Raw genomic sequence first — 16,723 nt, forward strand, 5'->3', positions numbered from 1 at the left:
TGAGGCAAAGTGCGTGAACATAGTCCTAGGTCATGAGCCGACAGCAAATAGGCAGGGTCCGGTGCACAGTAAATCAGAATCACACTGAACACCTTCACGCAATAGGGGTAGACAAAGTAGTGACCAGGGTGCTCAGGTGTCTTCCTGTGGAAGGAGGCGCCTTTAAATACATCCGGCAGACCAGCCATAGGCTTGAGAAGATAGGATTCGTGTACGGGCTGCCTCACATAAGGAGGAGAGACACCCATGCACACACCCTATATACACAAGGATCTATGAGCCAGAGAGCAAGCTCCGCTCAGAACCAGGAGGAGAATGCCAGCGGCAGGAGCAGAGCTCCTGTCAGCATGATGCGCAACAGCGGAGAGGAAGGAAGAAGCCCGGCACCCGTGCCTGCATGTGTGGACAAAATCACAGGCATGGGGCGCCAGGTTAACAATAGTATCAGTTACTTGACAAACAATACAAACATACAATGCCCTAAAGAAAATTTGACTCTATGCATTAATCATAATACTGCTATATAATGCCAAAAATATGTAGTTTCTTAATAATACTCCCATAAACATCTTCATAATACTGACACACAATGCATTCAGAAAGTCTTCAGACCCTTTAGCTTTTTATTACATTTTGTGGTCTTGTGCTAAAAGTAAACACAAAATAAAAAAAATTCCCATCATTCTGGACTTGATACCCCATAATGACAAAGTAAAAATAGAATACATGTACTAAAATATTGCATTGATGTAGTATTCAGACCCTTTACTCAGTATTTATTTGGCAGCATTTACAGCCTTCAGTCTTCTTGGATATGATGCCACAAGGTTTGTACACCTGGATTTGGAGATTTTCTGCCATTCTTCCCTGCAGATCCTGTCAAGCTCTGCCGGGCCGGATGAGGACCATCGGTGGACAGCCATTTTCAAGTCTCTCCACAGATGTCTGATTGAATTCTAGCTGGGCCACTCAAAGACATACACAGAATGGTCCCTAGGCCAAACCTGTGTTGTCTTGGCTATGTGCTTAGGGTCATTGTCTTGTTGGAAGGTAAAAAATGTGGCCAAGTCTGAGGTCCATAGCATTCTGGATAAGGTTTTCATTAAGAATATCCCTGTACTTTGCTCCACACAGCTTTCTCTCAACCCTGAACAGTGTCTCTGTCCCAGCCGTTAAAAAAACACTGCCACAGCATGATGCTGCCACCACCATAATTCACTGTAGGGATGGTACTGGGATGGTCATGAGTAGAGTTGAGCGAACACCTGGATGTTCGGGTTCGAGAAGTTCGGCCGAACATCCCGGAAATGTTCGGGTTCGGGATCCGAACCCGATCCGAACTTCGTCCCGAACCCGAACCCCATTGAAGTCAATGGGGACCCGAACTTTTCGGCACTAAAAAGGCTGTAAAACAGCCCAGGAAAGAGCTAGAGGGCTGCAAAAGGCAGCAACATGTAGGTAAATCCCCTGCAAACAAATGTGGATAGGGAAATGAATTAAAATAAAAATTAAATAAATAAAAATTAACCAAAATCAATTGGAGAGAGGTTCCATAGCAGAGAATCTGGCTTCCCGTCACCCACCACTGGAACAGTCCATTCTCAGATATTTAGGCCCCGGCACCCAGGCAGAGGAGAGAGGTCCCGTAACAGAGAATCTGTCTTCATGTCAGCAGAGAATTAGTCTGCATGTCATAGCAGAGAATGAGGCTTCACGTCAGCCACCACTGCAACAGTCCATTGGCATATATTTAGGCCCAGCACCCAGGCAGAGGAGGGAGGTCCCGTAACAGAGAATCTGTCTTCATGTCAGCAGAGAATTAGTCTGCATGTCATAGCAGAGAATGAGGCTTCACGTCAGCCACCACTGCAACAGTCCATTGGCATATATTTAGGCCCAGCACACACACAGGCAGAGGAGAGAGGTCCCGTAACAGAGAATCTGGCTTCATGTCAGCAGAGAATCAGTCTGCATGTCATAGCAGAGAATGAGGCTTCACGTCAGCCACCACTGCAACAGTCCATTGGCATATATTTAGGCCCAGCACACACACAGGCAGAGGAGAGAGGTCCCGTAACAGAGGATCTGGCTTCATGTCTGCAGAGAATCAGTCTGCATGTCATAGCAGAGAATCAGGCTTCACGTCAGCCACCACTGCAACAGTCCATTGTCATAAATTTAGGCCCAGCACCCAGGCAGAGGAGAGAGGTCCCGTAACAGACAATCTGGCTTCATGTCAGCAGAGAATTAGTCTGCATGTCATAGCAGAGAATGAGGCTTCACGTCAGCCACCACTGCAACAGTCCATTGGCATATATTTAGGCCTAGCACACAGGCAGAGGAGAGAGGTCCCGTAACAGACAATCTGGCTTCATGTCAGCAGAGAATCAGTCTGCATGTCATAGCAGAGAATGAGGCTTCACGTCACCCACCACTGCAACAGTCCATTGGCATATATTTAGGCCTAGCACACAGGCAGAGGAGAGGTTCATTCAACTTTGGGTAGCCTCGCAATATAATGGTAAAATGAAAATAAAAATAGGATTGAATGAGGAAGTGCCCTGGAGTCCAATAATATATGGTTATGGGGAGGTAGTTAATGTCTAATCTGGACAAGGGACGGACAGGTCCTGTGGGATCCATGCCTGGTTCATTTTTATGAACGTCAGCTTGTCCACATTGGCTGTAGACAGGCGGCTGCGTTTGTCTGTAATGACGCCCCCTGCCGTGCTGAATACACGTTCAGACAAAACGCTGGCTGCCGGGCAGGCCAGCACCTCCAAGGCATAAAAGGCTAGCTCTGGCCACGTGGACAATTTAGAGACCCAGAAGTTGAATGGGGCCGAACCATCAGTCAGTACGTGGAGGGGTGTGCACACGTACTGTTCCACCATGTTAGTGAAATGTTGCCTCCTGCTAACACGTTGCGTATCAGGTGGTGGTGCAGTTAGCTGTGGCGTGTTGACAAAAGTTTTCCACATCTCTGCCATGCTAACCCTGCCCTCAGAGGAGCTGTCCGTGACACAGCTGCCTTGGCGACCTCTTGCTCCTCCTCTGCCTTGGCCTTGGGCTTCCACTTGTTCCCCTGTGACATTTGGGAATGCTCTCAGTAGCGCGTCTACCAACGTGCGCTTGTACTCGCGCCTCTTCCTATCACGCTCCAGTGCAGGAAGTAAGGTGGGCACATTGTCTTTGTAGCGTGGATCCAGCAGGGTGGCAAAACAAGTAGTCCGCACAGGTTAAAATGTGGGCAACTCTGCTGTCGTTGCGCAGGCACTGCAGCATGTAGTCGCTCATGTGTGCCAGGCTGCCCAGGGGTAAGGACAAGCTGTCCTCTGTGGGAGGCGTATCGTCATCGTCCTGCCTTTCCCCCCAGCCACGCACCAGTGATGGACCCGAGCTGCGTTGGGTGCCACCCCGCTGTGACCATGCTTCATCCTCATCCTCCTCCACCTCCTCCTCATCCTCGTCCTCCTCGTCCTCCAGTAGTGGGCCCTGGCTGGCCACATTTGTACCTGGCCTCTGCTGTTGCCAAAAACCTCACTCTGAGTCACTTCGAAGAGACTGGCCTGAAAGTGCTAAAAATGACCCCTCTTCCTCCTCCTCCTCCTCCTGGGCCACCTCCTCTTCCATCATCGCCCTAAGTGTTTTCTCAAGGAGACATAGAAGTGGTATTGTAACGCTGATAACGGTGTCATCGCCACTGGCCATGTTGGTGGAGTACTCGAAACAGCGCAACAGGGCACACAGGTCTCGCATGGAGGCCCAGTCATTGGTGGTGAAGTGGTGCTGTTCTGTAGTGCGACTGACCCGTGCGTGCTGCAGCTGAAACTCCACTATGGCCTGCTGCTGCTCGCACAGTCTGTCCAGCATGTGCAAGGTGGAGTTCCACCTGGTGGGCACGTCGCATATGAGGCGGTGAGCGGGAAGGCCGAAGTTACGCTGTAGCGCAGACAGGCGAGCAGCAGCAGGATGTGAACGCCGGAAGCGCGAACAGACGGCCCGCACTTTATGCAGCAGCTCTGACATGTCGGGGTAGTTGTGAATGAACTTCTGCACCACCAAATTCAGCACATGCGCCAAGCAAGGGATGTGCGTCAAATTGGCTAGTCCCAGAGCTGCAACGAGATTTCGCCCATTATCACACACCACCAGGCCGGGCTTGAGGCTCACCGGCAGCAACCACTCGTCGGTCTGTTGTTCTATACCCCGCCACAACTCCTGTGTGGTGTGGGGCCTGTCCCCCAAACATATGAGTTTCAGAATGGCCTGCTGACGTTTACCCCGGGCTGTGCTGAAGTTGGTGGTGAAGGTGTGTGGCTGACTGGATGAGCAGGTGGAAGAAGAGGAGGAGGAAGCCGAGAAGGAGGAGGTGGCAACAGGAGGCAAAGAATGTTGCCCTGCGATCCTTGGCGGCGGAAGGACGTGCGCCAAACAGCTCTCCGCCTGGGGCCCAGCTGCCACTACATTTACCCAGTGTGCAGTTAGGGAGATATAGCGTCCCTGGCCGTGCTTACTGGTCCACGTATCTGTGGTTAGGTGGACCTTGCCACAGATGGCGTTGCGCAGTGCACACTTGATTTTATCGGATACTTGGTTGTGCAGGGAAGGCACGGCTCTCTTGGAGAAGTAGTGCCGGCTGGGAACAACATACTGTGGGACAGCAAGCGACATGAGCTGTTTGAAGCTGTCTGTGTCCACCAGCCTAAATGACAGCATTTCATAGGCCAGTAGTTTAGAAATGCTGGCATTCAGGGCCAGGGATCGAGGGTGGCTAGGTGGGAATTTACGCTTTCTATCAAATGTTTGTGAGATGGAGAGCTGAACGCTGGCGTGTGACATGGTTGAGACGCTTGGTGACGGAGGTGGTGGTGGTGGTGTTGGTGGTACATCCCCTGTTTGCTGGGCGGCAGGTGCCAACGTTCCTCCAGAGGCGGAGGAAGAGGCCGAGGCGGCAGCAGCAGAATAGGCCGAGGCGGCAGCAGCAGAAGAGGTAGCAGGGGGAGCCTGAGTGACTTCCTTGGTTTTAAGGTGTTTACTCCACTGCAGTTCATGCTTTGCATGCAGGTGCCTGGTCATGCAGGTTGTGCTCAGGTTCAGAACGTTAATGCCTCGCTTCAGGCTCTGATGGCACAGCGTGCAAACCACTCGGGTCTTGTCGTCAGCACATTGTTTGAAGAAGTGCCATGCCAGGGAACTCCTTGAAGCTGCCTTTGGGGTGCTCGGTCCCAGATGGCGGCGGTCAGTAGCAGGCGGAGTCTCTTGGCGGCGGGTGTTCTGCTTTTGCCCACTGCTCCCTCTTTTGCTACGCTGTTGGCTCGGTCTCACCACTGCCTCTTCCTCCGAACTGTGAAAGTCAGTGGCACGACCTTCATTCCATGTGGGGTCTAGGACCTCATCGTCCCCTGCATCGTCTTCCACCCAGTCTTGATCCCTGACCTCCTGTTCAGTCTGCACACTGCAGAAAGACGCAGCAGTTGGCACCTGTGTTTCGTCATCATCAGAGACATGCTGAGGTGGTATTCCCATGTCCTCATCATCAGGAAACATAAGTGGTTGTGCGTCAGTGCATTCTATGTCTTTCACCGCTGGGGAAGGGCTAGGTGGATGCCCTTGGGAAACCCTGCCAGCGGAGTCTTCAAACAGCATAAGAGACTGCTGCATAACTTGAGGCTGAGACAGTTTCCCTGGTATGCATGGGGGTGATGTGACAGACTGATGGGGTTGGTTTTCAGGCGCCATCTGTGCGCTTTCTGCAGAAGACTGGGTGGGAGATAATGTGAACGTGCTGGATCCACTGTCGGCCACCCAATTGACTAATGCCTGTACCTGCTCAGGCCTTACCATCCTTAGAACGGCATTGGGCCCCACCATATATCGCTGTAAATTCTGGCGGCTACTGGGACCTGAGGTAGTTGGTACACTAGGACGTGTGGATGTGGCAGAACGGCCACGTCCTCTCCCAGCACCAGAGGGTCCACTAACACCACCACGACCATGTCCACGTCCGCGTCCCTTACTAGATGTTTTTCTCATTGTTATGGTTCACCACAACAACAAATATATTATTTGGCCCAATGTATTGTATTCAAATTCAGCGGGATATAAATTTGAGGCCTAGTATTTAGGCGCTGGGTGACCGGTATGGATTTAGTGACAGAATTAGACTTGGAAATGCACAGAAGCGTGTGTGTGAAGTTATTCTGAATGACCCTATGTGCACCTTCAATATGATCTACCCTTTTAGGGATAGATTTCAAATAGCTCTGATATAGCAGAAACGACTAAATTATGAAATTGCTAAATTGGGAATTGTATTTCAACCCAGAACAAAAAATGTGCTTTGACGGACACTAAATAACTTTCCCAGCCACAACAGGACAGCGGTAACGAGAGATTTAGCGGGATATAAATTTGAGGCCTAGTATTTAGGCGCTGGGTGACAGGTATGGGTTTAGTGACAGAATTAGATTTGGAAATGCACAGTAGCGGGTGTGTGAAGTTATTCTGAATGACCCTATGTGCACCTTGAATATTATATACCCTTTTAGGGATAGATTTCAAATAGCTCTGATATAGCAGAAACCACTAAATTATGAAATTGCTAAATTGGGAATTGTATTTCAACCCAGAACAAGAAATGTGCTTGAACGGACACTAAATAACTCGCCCAGCTACAGCACTAGGGACAGATTTAGCGGGATATAAATTTGAGGCCTAGTATTTAGGCGCTGGGTGACAGGTATGGGTTTAGTGCCAGAATTAGACTTGGAAATACACAGTAGCGGGTGTGTGTGAAGTTATTCTGAATGACCCAATGTGCACCTTGAATATTATATACCCTTTTAGGGATAGATTTCAAATAGCTCTGATATAGCAGAAACCACTAAATTATGAAATTGCTAAATTGGGAATTGTATTTCAACCCAGAACAAGAAATGTGCTTGAACGGACACTAAATAACTCGCCCAGCTACAGCACTAAGGACAGATTTAGCGGGATATAAATTTGAGGCCTAGTATTTAGGCGCTGGGTGACAGGTATGGGTTTAGTGACAGAATTAGATTTGGAAATGCACAGTAGCGGGTGTGTGAAGTTATTCTGAATGACCCTATGTGCACCTTGAATATTATATACCCTTTTAGGGATAGATTTCAAATAGCTCTGATATAGCAGAAACCACTAAATTATGAAATTGCTAAATTGGGAATTGTATTTCAACCCAGAACAAGAAATGTGCTTGAACGGACACTAAATAACTCGCCCAGCTACAGCACTAGGGACAGATTTAGCGGGATATAAATTTGAGGCCTAGTATTTAGGCGCTGGGTGACAGGTATGGGTTTAGTGCCAGAATTAGACTTGGAAATACACAGTAGCGGGTGTGTGTGAAGTTATTCTGAATGACCCAATGTGCACCTTGAATATTATATACCCTTTTAGGGATAGATTTCAAATAGCTCTGATATAGCAGAAACCACTAAATTATGAAATTGCTAAATTGGGAATTGTATTTCAACCCAGAACAAGAAATGTGCTTGAACGGACACTAAATAACTCGCCCAGCTACAGCACTAGGGACAGATTTAGCGGGATATAAATTTGAGGCCTAGTATTTAGGCGCTGGGTGACAGGTATGGGTTTAGTGCCAGAATTAGACTTGGAAATACACAGTAGCGGGTGTGTGTGAAGTTATTCTGAATGACCCAATGTGCACCTTGAATATTATATACCCTTTTAGGGATAGATTTCAAATAGCTCTGATATAGCAGAAACCACTAAATTATGAAATTGCTAAATTGGGAATTGTATTTCAACCCAGAACAAGAAATGTGCTTGAACGGACACTAAATAACTCGCCCAGCTACAGCACTAAGGACAGATTTAGCGGGATATAAATTTGAGGCCTAGTATTTAGGCGCTGGGTGACAGGTATGGGTTTAGTGCCAGAATTAGACTTGGAAATACACAGTAGCGGGTGTGTGTGAAGTTATTCTGAATGACCCAATGTGCACCTTGAATATTATATACCCTTTTAGGGATAGATTTCAAATAGCTCTGATATAGCAGAAACCACTAAATTATGAAATTGCTAAATTGGGAATTGTATTTCAACCCAGAACAAGAAATGTGCTTGAACGGACACTAAATAACTCGCCCAGCTACAGCACTAGGGACAGATTTAGCGGGATATAAATTTGAGGCCTAGTATTTAGGCGCTGGGTGACAGGTATGGGTTTAGTGCCAGAATTAGACTTGGAAATACACAGTAGCGGGTGTGTGTGAAGTTATTCTGAATGACCCAATGTGCACCTTGAATATTATATACCCTTTTAGGGATAGATTTCAAATAGCTCTGATATAGCAGAAACCACTAAATTATGAAATTGCTAAATTGGGAATTGTATTTCAACCCAGAACAAGAAATGTGCTTGAACGGACACTAAATAACTCGCCCAGCTACAGCACTAAGGACAGATTTAGCGGGATATAAATTTGAGGCCTAGTATTTAGGCGCTGGGTGACCGGTATGGATTTAGTGACAGAATTAGACTGGGATATGGCCAAAAAATAAACAGACTATTGCTGGTTAAATGCACTTGGTGTGACAGCTTCACCCTGATGTAGGCTTTAGCCAAAAAACAACCACACCATTGAGGGTTAAATGCACTTGGTGACAGGCGCAGCTTGCCCCTGATTTAGTATATGGCCAAAAAATGAACAGACTATTGCTGGTTAAATGCACTTGGTGTGACAGCTTCACCCTGATGTAGGCTTTAGCCAAAAAACAACCACACCATTGAGGGTTAAATGCACTTGGTGACAGGCGCAGCTTGCCCCTGATTTTGTATATGGCCAAAAAATGAACAGACTATTGCTGGTTAAATGCACTTGGTGTGACAGCTTCACCCTGATGTAGGCTTTAGCCAAAAAACAACCACACCATTGAGGGTTAAATGCACTTGGTCGCAGCTTGTGCTGGCGCACCACAAGACACAAAATGGCCGCCGATCACCCCAGAAAAATGTGACTGACAAACGGTCTGGGCAGCCTAAAAACAGTGAGCAATTGAGGATCAGCAGCTCAATGATCCACAGCTGCAGATCGATCAGTTAATCAAGTCCTTTGGAGGAGTTAATCTGCCTAATCTCGCCCTACTGTCGCAGCCGCAACCTCTCCCTACGCTAATCAGAGCAGAGTGACGGGCGGCGCTATGTGACTCCAGCTTAAATAGAGGCTGGGTCACATGGTGCTCTGGCCAATCACAGCCATGCCAATAGTAGGCATTGCTGTGATGGCCTCTTGGGGCAAGTAGTATGACGCTTGTTGATTGGCTGCTTTGCAGCCTTTCAAAAAGCGCCAAGAAAGCGTCACAAAAGCGCGAAGAAAGCGACGAACACCGAACCCGAACCCGGACTTTTACGAAAATGTCCGGGTTCGGGTCCGTGTCACGGACACCCCAAAATTCGGTACGAACCCGAACTATACAGTTCGAGTTCGCTCATCCCTAGTCATGAGCACTGCTTGGTTTCCTTGACATGTGAAACTTGAGGCCAAAAATAGTTTGGCTTCATCACAATAAAGATTCTTGCTTCTCACAGTCTAAGAGTCCTTTAGATGCTTTATTTTTAATTTTTATTTTTTTTGCTAAATCCAGGCTGACTTTCATATAAAGATCGGGGTGCATCTTTCCAAACCATGTCCAACCAACTGAATTTACCTCAGGTGGACTCCAATCAAGGTGTATAAATATCTCAAAGATGATAAATGAGTGGCCCTCAGAGCTAAATTTCAAGTGTCATAGCAAAGAGTCTGAATACTTATGTCTATGCAAAATTTCAGTTTTTCTTTTTTAATAAATCTGCAAAAGTTTTCACTTTCTCATTGTGGTGTATTGAATGTAGATTTATGGGGAAAACTAGATTTTTTTTTAATTTTAGCACAAGGCTGCAACAAAGCAAAATGTGTAAAAAGTAAATATTCCAAATGCATTGTATAGTGTACACATATTACTGGAATTTATTGTCAATGTAATATCACAATGATCGATATCTATCAAGTGTGTACATTTATATAAGCTTAAAAGAGTTGTCTGAGATCAGTAAAAAAAAAAAATTCAGAGAAGCCTTGTAGTAGCATAGAAAATGTTCTTATCCTCGTTGCTTTCCTTAGCACCATTCTCTCCAGTGATGGTCTGATTCTCCTGCCAGTGCATTTTTACAAACAGCAGAGGGGACATGACCATGGCTGCTGCAGTCAATCACTGTTCTACGCAGTCTGCAGTAGCAATGTTGTGCATACTTGCAAATCACTGTGACATCACTGACACTGTGATGTGCATAGTGACGTTCAGGTATATAGTATGGAACGTTAGACTATTGAGGACAATGATTGGCTGCAGCTATCATGTTCCATAAACTAGCATATTCTCTCTGCATTTTATTAACAACTTCTGAAGAAGGACGGGACTAGTGCCACAAAGAACAACACTGGAGAATAGAGTGAACAGCACTGGATGATGATTTTTTTATTTTGCTCTCCTAAGAGCTGGGCCAATTTTGAATTAGCTTTTTCCTCTTTGCCTTCCAAGAGTTATTACCTTTTCCACTGCGCCCGCTACGAATTTGACCGCGCAGCCGCAGTAAAAAAGGAGAGAGGAGGAGAGTAAACGGGCGGGCAGAGGCACACGGAGGACGGTGTTATGAGCTTTTGAGGAGGTGCTGCCTGGGGCTCGGACGATTGAGACGCGCCCTGGGCACTTGAGAGGGTGCATTTACAGAATCGTAAAAGTTCATTTTTGGCTGAAAGAAAACTGAATTAGATACAACAAAGGTACCGTTTTTAAGTTCTCGGTGGCACATATAACGCTATTTGATCAGTCTAATATGCTCAAATGTGGTGACAGACTCCCTTTAAGCAGGATAAGCTGTAGTTTTTATTGGTACCATTTTGGGATACTTACTACTTTTTGCTGAATTTCATTCAGTTTTTGGAGGGCAGGGTGAACAGATTTTTTTTTTTCAGTTATGGTATTCACCGCTCAGGATAAATATTTTTATATTTTAATAGTTCAGACATGGCAATACCAATGATATTTTTTTTTTAATGTTCATTAGTTTTGAAATATAAAATTAGGAACATGTTTTATTTTTATTTTTTTTATTGTTAAAGCTATTTCTGAAAATTATTACTGTAATTTTTAGTCCCCTTAGAGGACTTGAACGTGAACATGCTATGTTCTGATCAATTATATAATAGGCTACAGTAGTATACTATTGCAGTCGATGGGATTCTTACTGCGGACTTATTAAGCCCTGCTGCAGGTAGTTTGTTATGACAGGCCTGGGAGCCTTCACAAGGCACCAGACTGCCAAATCAACCAATCGGAATGCTGCAATTTCACCATAGGGGTCTCCAATGGGAGAGTAAAGGAGCCCCCACCCCCAAATCTTGGATTCCAAGATTTAATTGTCCCTATTGAAAGTGGGATCTGAGGGGGCAAAATAACTGGTTTTGGAGATATTACGCTTCTAGCATCCATCATATATGGAGTATGAACAGCTCCATACATTCCCCAAAGGCAAGTGCCGCACATGAATGCCATTTTGTGTTAAGGGGTTACGCTATTGCATCACCTTCCTAGATTTGTAATTATCTCAGACAACCCCTTTAATGTATTGGTTCCAGATACTATTTTAGTTCTAACCAAGAATGTCACTTCAGTTTGGTTTCTTGGGAATAGATTAATCATATTAATATTTACAACAGGGGTCACAAATCTTCAGCACTCCAGCTATTGTGAAACTACAACTGCAAGCATGCACACTTGCTCAACTGGTCTCATAAATCCAATAGAAGAGAATGAAGCATGCTGGGAGTTGTGGCAAAGAAAAATGTCAAATATGATGCGGGAGAAGAGTTCTCCATATCATGACTATTTCCGTAGGCTTTATTGTATGTGAAAATAGTTCTCGTCACTGACACATCTTTATCGTATATTCCCATCTTGTCCTGTGTAGAGTCTTGGATGTCCATGCTACATCTCGCAAATAATTACATTTTCCTAAAGTGCTTCTGTTTGAGCTAGGAATCTCCATTATTGTTATTGCCAGCTTAATGTTCATGTATTCACAGCATCTATTCCCAAAATGGCAGCTCAGGTCTTGAGCTAATGCATTAAAATGTACTTTGTTGCCTGCTGAAAGAAAAGCACGATAACGGCAAATATGATACGATGCCTGCGCCATGCATAAGCTGCCTGTAGCAGCAGATGTACACTGTATTTTTTATTCTTGTACAGGAATATCAATCTAGAGGAATAATGGCTAGCACTATTTTGCCCTGAGTAAAGGAGCTGTGATATATTTGGCTGAAGCAATGTATCCATCCAGGCTAAGTGTTGCTACTTCTAACACAGGGGATGACGAGATGTTTTATTGCACTGGCTCAAGAGGCTCTGAAGATGAAGCCAAAAGAATAAATGAGAGAAGGGATCAGGTAGGCGGAGGAGGTTTGGTCTCGACTTGTCTTCCTCTCATGCCAGCTTCACGTCACTTTCACAAATTGTTTTCAAGCTTTATACATTTTTGAGATAACAGTCACTGATTTATATGGATGCTATAAGAGTCAACTGCCCGTATTTGGAGGGGATAGCCCAGATGTGCTGCTACAGGAGGGATTTCTGCCTTCTATCAGCAAACATCTTACAGGAGACATAGCCCTGCACAGCCATACCAAGCCCCGGCTTTTATGGGGTGCTAATATTATAAAACAGTTTATCATCTACTTATGGCTCAGCTGTCCATTGTCTATCTAATCTACTTTAAAGCGCCTTTACTGAAAAATGAGCAGCAATCTGTCCCTGACCTGAATGACTTAATTCCTTGAGGGACTAATGCCATAAACATAATAATAGTAATAATAATAATCATAATGATAATGGTCATGCTCGGACACAGAGGATCTGTTTCTTTACAGATACAATACATATGAATGGAGTTTACCAAACTAAATTTACATGCGATGGAGGAAGAAGTCAGTGTGGATTTCAGTGGGTGCTGCTGATTTCCATGCCTCGCCATCCCCCAGTCCTTCCCGTTCCCTGCCGGTCTCTACTTTCTGGTCCCACCTCACAGAGGAAATGTAACTGCTCAGCCATTATCTGGTCCCACCTCAACCAGTGAACTAGAGTGGTGGGACATCGGTGAGGGGAGTATAGATATATGTTTTTTTTAGCCATTCTGGTTTTCAATTTAAAAAAATACTTGACAATTTCTTTAATCTTTACCATTATCCACAAAGGAATTTATACTGTAAGTTGATACTCCAATTCTGATTCTTTTTTTTTTTTTTTTTTTTACTTAAAGGGGTTGTTCATCTTTCCAAACATTTTAGACCCCAAGGCATGGTCAGACCCACAGTGATAATCATACTTACCTGATCCTCATTGCTGGGTTCCAGCTTTACAGCTGCCCCGCCATCTCTACAGGTCCGGGGCCTCGTCAACATCTGGTTTGACGCAGGGCAATTGAAAGGTGCAACCAATGACTGGTTGCAGTGGTGATGTGTCCCATGTGGCATGTCGCTGGGTGCCAGTGCTGACACGTGACCGCTGTGGCCAGTTATTGGCTGCAGCTCTCATGTGCTTCGCATAAAACCGGATGTTGATGCAGGAAGACCTGGGACCTGCAGAGCCAGCGGGTCAGCGATGAAGCTGGAACTCAGTGACGAGGATCTGTAGAAAACGTCTAGAAAGGCAAACAACCATGAATTCTGATAAGATCCACACTCATTAGGGCAGTTCACAGCATCATGTATTTACATGCAGTATCTTGCAATACAGTAGAGACAGCTCTTATTGTATTCAGACTCTCAATGCCAATGGCAGGAACCACATGTAAATATGAGCTTTCTGATGGAGTTTCTGCTGCACGGTAATAATGCAGCTTTCTGCACTGCGCTGTGTGAATATGATCTAATAATACAAATAATGGTCTGTGATCATGTAATCATACGGTCCCTTCTTCCAGGACAACTGAAGTGTGCGTGGAAGTCATGAAGGCACCAGACACAATAGAGGCACATCAGCAAGCACACCATTGAGGGGCTCAGCAGCAAGCTCAGTATTCAGAGACAAGGCATGCTATTTTGGGGGGACTAAGTCTGGAAGCAGCACAGCAGTATTGGAAATATTATTATTACAAAATATTGAATAAAATGTTCAGTCAGCACTTTTTTTTACAATATAGCACATAGGTTTCTGGTCCGCTCATCAAAAAGCGCATGCTGCTCCCTCTTGCCACTGGCACCAGCTCATCTGCTCTGTGAGATAATAAGGCAGGTCACTTATTATAAGGCAACAAGGGCTAAGCCTGTACTATTGTTACTCCAAATTTAATTACGCTCTGCCAAGTTGGAGGTACCACTGACTTTCCCAAGAGGAATGACCACAAAGGATCATGGAATAAGACGTGGATTGATGGATGGACAAAGCAGCTGGGAGAAAAGCAGATAACAGGAGAACAGAAAAACATTAGAGGACAAATGAACATTTGCTGTTCTTGTCTTTCATTGTCAAGGTGAGAGTTTTGGCTTCAGGCAGGTTAACCCTTTAATGCCAGCCGCGGGCTCATTGTACGACATGAAATGAGTTTTCTTAAATACAAAAGCTGATCGTGCCATGCAGATGGTACTGTTTTCAATCTTTACCTACTGTAGCTTTAGAGAGGTTGGATTGACTATAACATCTATACATTACCAATACGATTAAGACCACATGGGAACAGGGCAGCTTTGAAGTTTTATCATTTAAGGCTGTAAGCTCATTTTAAATTTATTGTCCTTCAGCCTTTTCCTGAAAGCAACCCCATATGTATCACTATCCAACCCATTCTATTTACAACAAGTGGGACTATCGTACAAAGTGCAAAGTAAAATCCATCTAAGAAGTCTTACAATTATGTTGAATCCTAAGAAAATTATGGCACTTCATCCACCTCTTATAGCAAAATGAAGTACATCATCTGTGGGGTATAGTAGCTGCAGAATCACATACATGTGCATCAGTTCAAGTCCCCTAGTGGTGGAGTACTGTACCTTAGTGGGACTTATAAATTAGAAATATAAAAAAAAATAACAAAAAGAACTAAAAAACTCTTTCCCTGTTGAAAACATAGCAATAAAAAAGTATCCCTAATTGGTAAGGTACATCCATAACTACCTTATTTATTATTTACTTCTATAGCACTGACTAGGGATGAGTGAACCCGTGGAAGTTCGGGTTCCCTGGGTTCAGCCAAACTTCAGGTAAAAGTTCGGGTTCAGGACCCGACCTTGACCCCGAACCCAAACCCCATTGAAGTCAATGGGGACCCAAACTTCACTTTATTATTTTCCATTATAACATGGTTAATTAAGACAGAATGCAAAATAATATGGCAATTTAGGGATCATCCACTAGATCGCGCTGCTGCATTTTCTTCTATCTTCTTTCAGCAGGACCTACAAAAGGACCTGCGATGACATCACGGCGCTCACCACATAATAAAATGACTCGAACACTGAACCCGAAGCCGGACTTCAGTGAAAAAGTCTGGGTTCGGGTCTGGGTTTCCGGACTCGCAAAGTTTGGTACAGACCTGAACTTTTCAGGTTGGGTTTGCTCATCCCTAGCACTGACATATACCACAGCACTTTACAGACATTAGCATCACTTTCTCTCCAGTGGAGCTCACAATCTAAGTTCCCTATCAGTATGTGTTTGGAGAAAAGGAGGAAATAAGCGAAAACCCACACAAAGTGAGAACATACAAACTCCATGCTATTAACCCTTTATTGCAAAATCATGCACATTTATGCCATTTGCATTGGTTCGAGAGATGAGCCCGGTTCATACACGGTGAGTAATGGCATTGCACTGTACTCAGCTATCATCGCCAGGGACAGGCTTGGCATTCATGTGGCCCCAAGCAAAGTTATGTCTGTGGGGCCCAATCAGGACAGCCAGCCAGGAATTTAGCACACCTATACCAGTCCTTAAAATGACTTTTGCGGCCCTATTAGCTAGTGTTTGGTGTCCCTAACAGTCTGTGCCTGCTCCACACAGCAACCTCTCCCTACACTGGCAAAACACTAAATGGAAAATGGCGGCCAGATCAGGTTTATTTATAAGGTAGGGGGTATATCCATATGCTGAAACGTCTCAATTGGCTATCCTGTACCACCTGATGGATGGGTCAAAGTTCTTCACAATGTAAAAGAATATGGCGGGCGCGAATATCTCCATATGATCGCATGTTCGGCGAATCGCAATCACCAGCATTGTGATTGCTATGATGGGAGATCGCTCCCTCAGTGACTATCTCCATAAATTTATGACTAAATAGTATATAAACATGTGATCATAAGGAAAGAAGATACCTCACTCTATATAACTATTATCTTTCCACCATCACTCTACAGCTTTTATATATATTTTTATATATATTTTTTTATCACTGCTCATTTTTTTATATTTTTTTTATCAAGACTATTAACACTTTTTAGCCATAAGAAAGACATCTCTAACCAAAAAGCTAAGAAATATGATAAAAACACATCTGCACACAAAACGCAAGAGAAACGCATTAAAAACGCATCTGCGTTTTTTACATAAAATTTTAACTATCCAACTAAGCAACATAAAAAAAAAAAAGAAAAAGAAGAAAAAAAACAAGGAGGTGTA

Source organism: Bufo gargarizans, chromosome 9, assembly GCF_014858855.1.
Source record: "Bufo gargarizans isolate SCDJY-AF-19 chromosome 9, ASM1485885v1, whole genome shotgun sequence".
NCBI classification, from domain to species: Eukaryota; Metazoa; Chordata; class Amphibia; order Anura; family Bufonidae; genus Bufo; species Bufo gargarizans.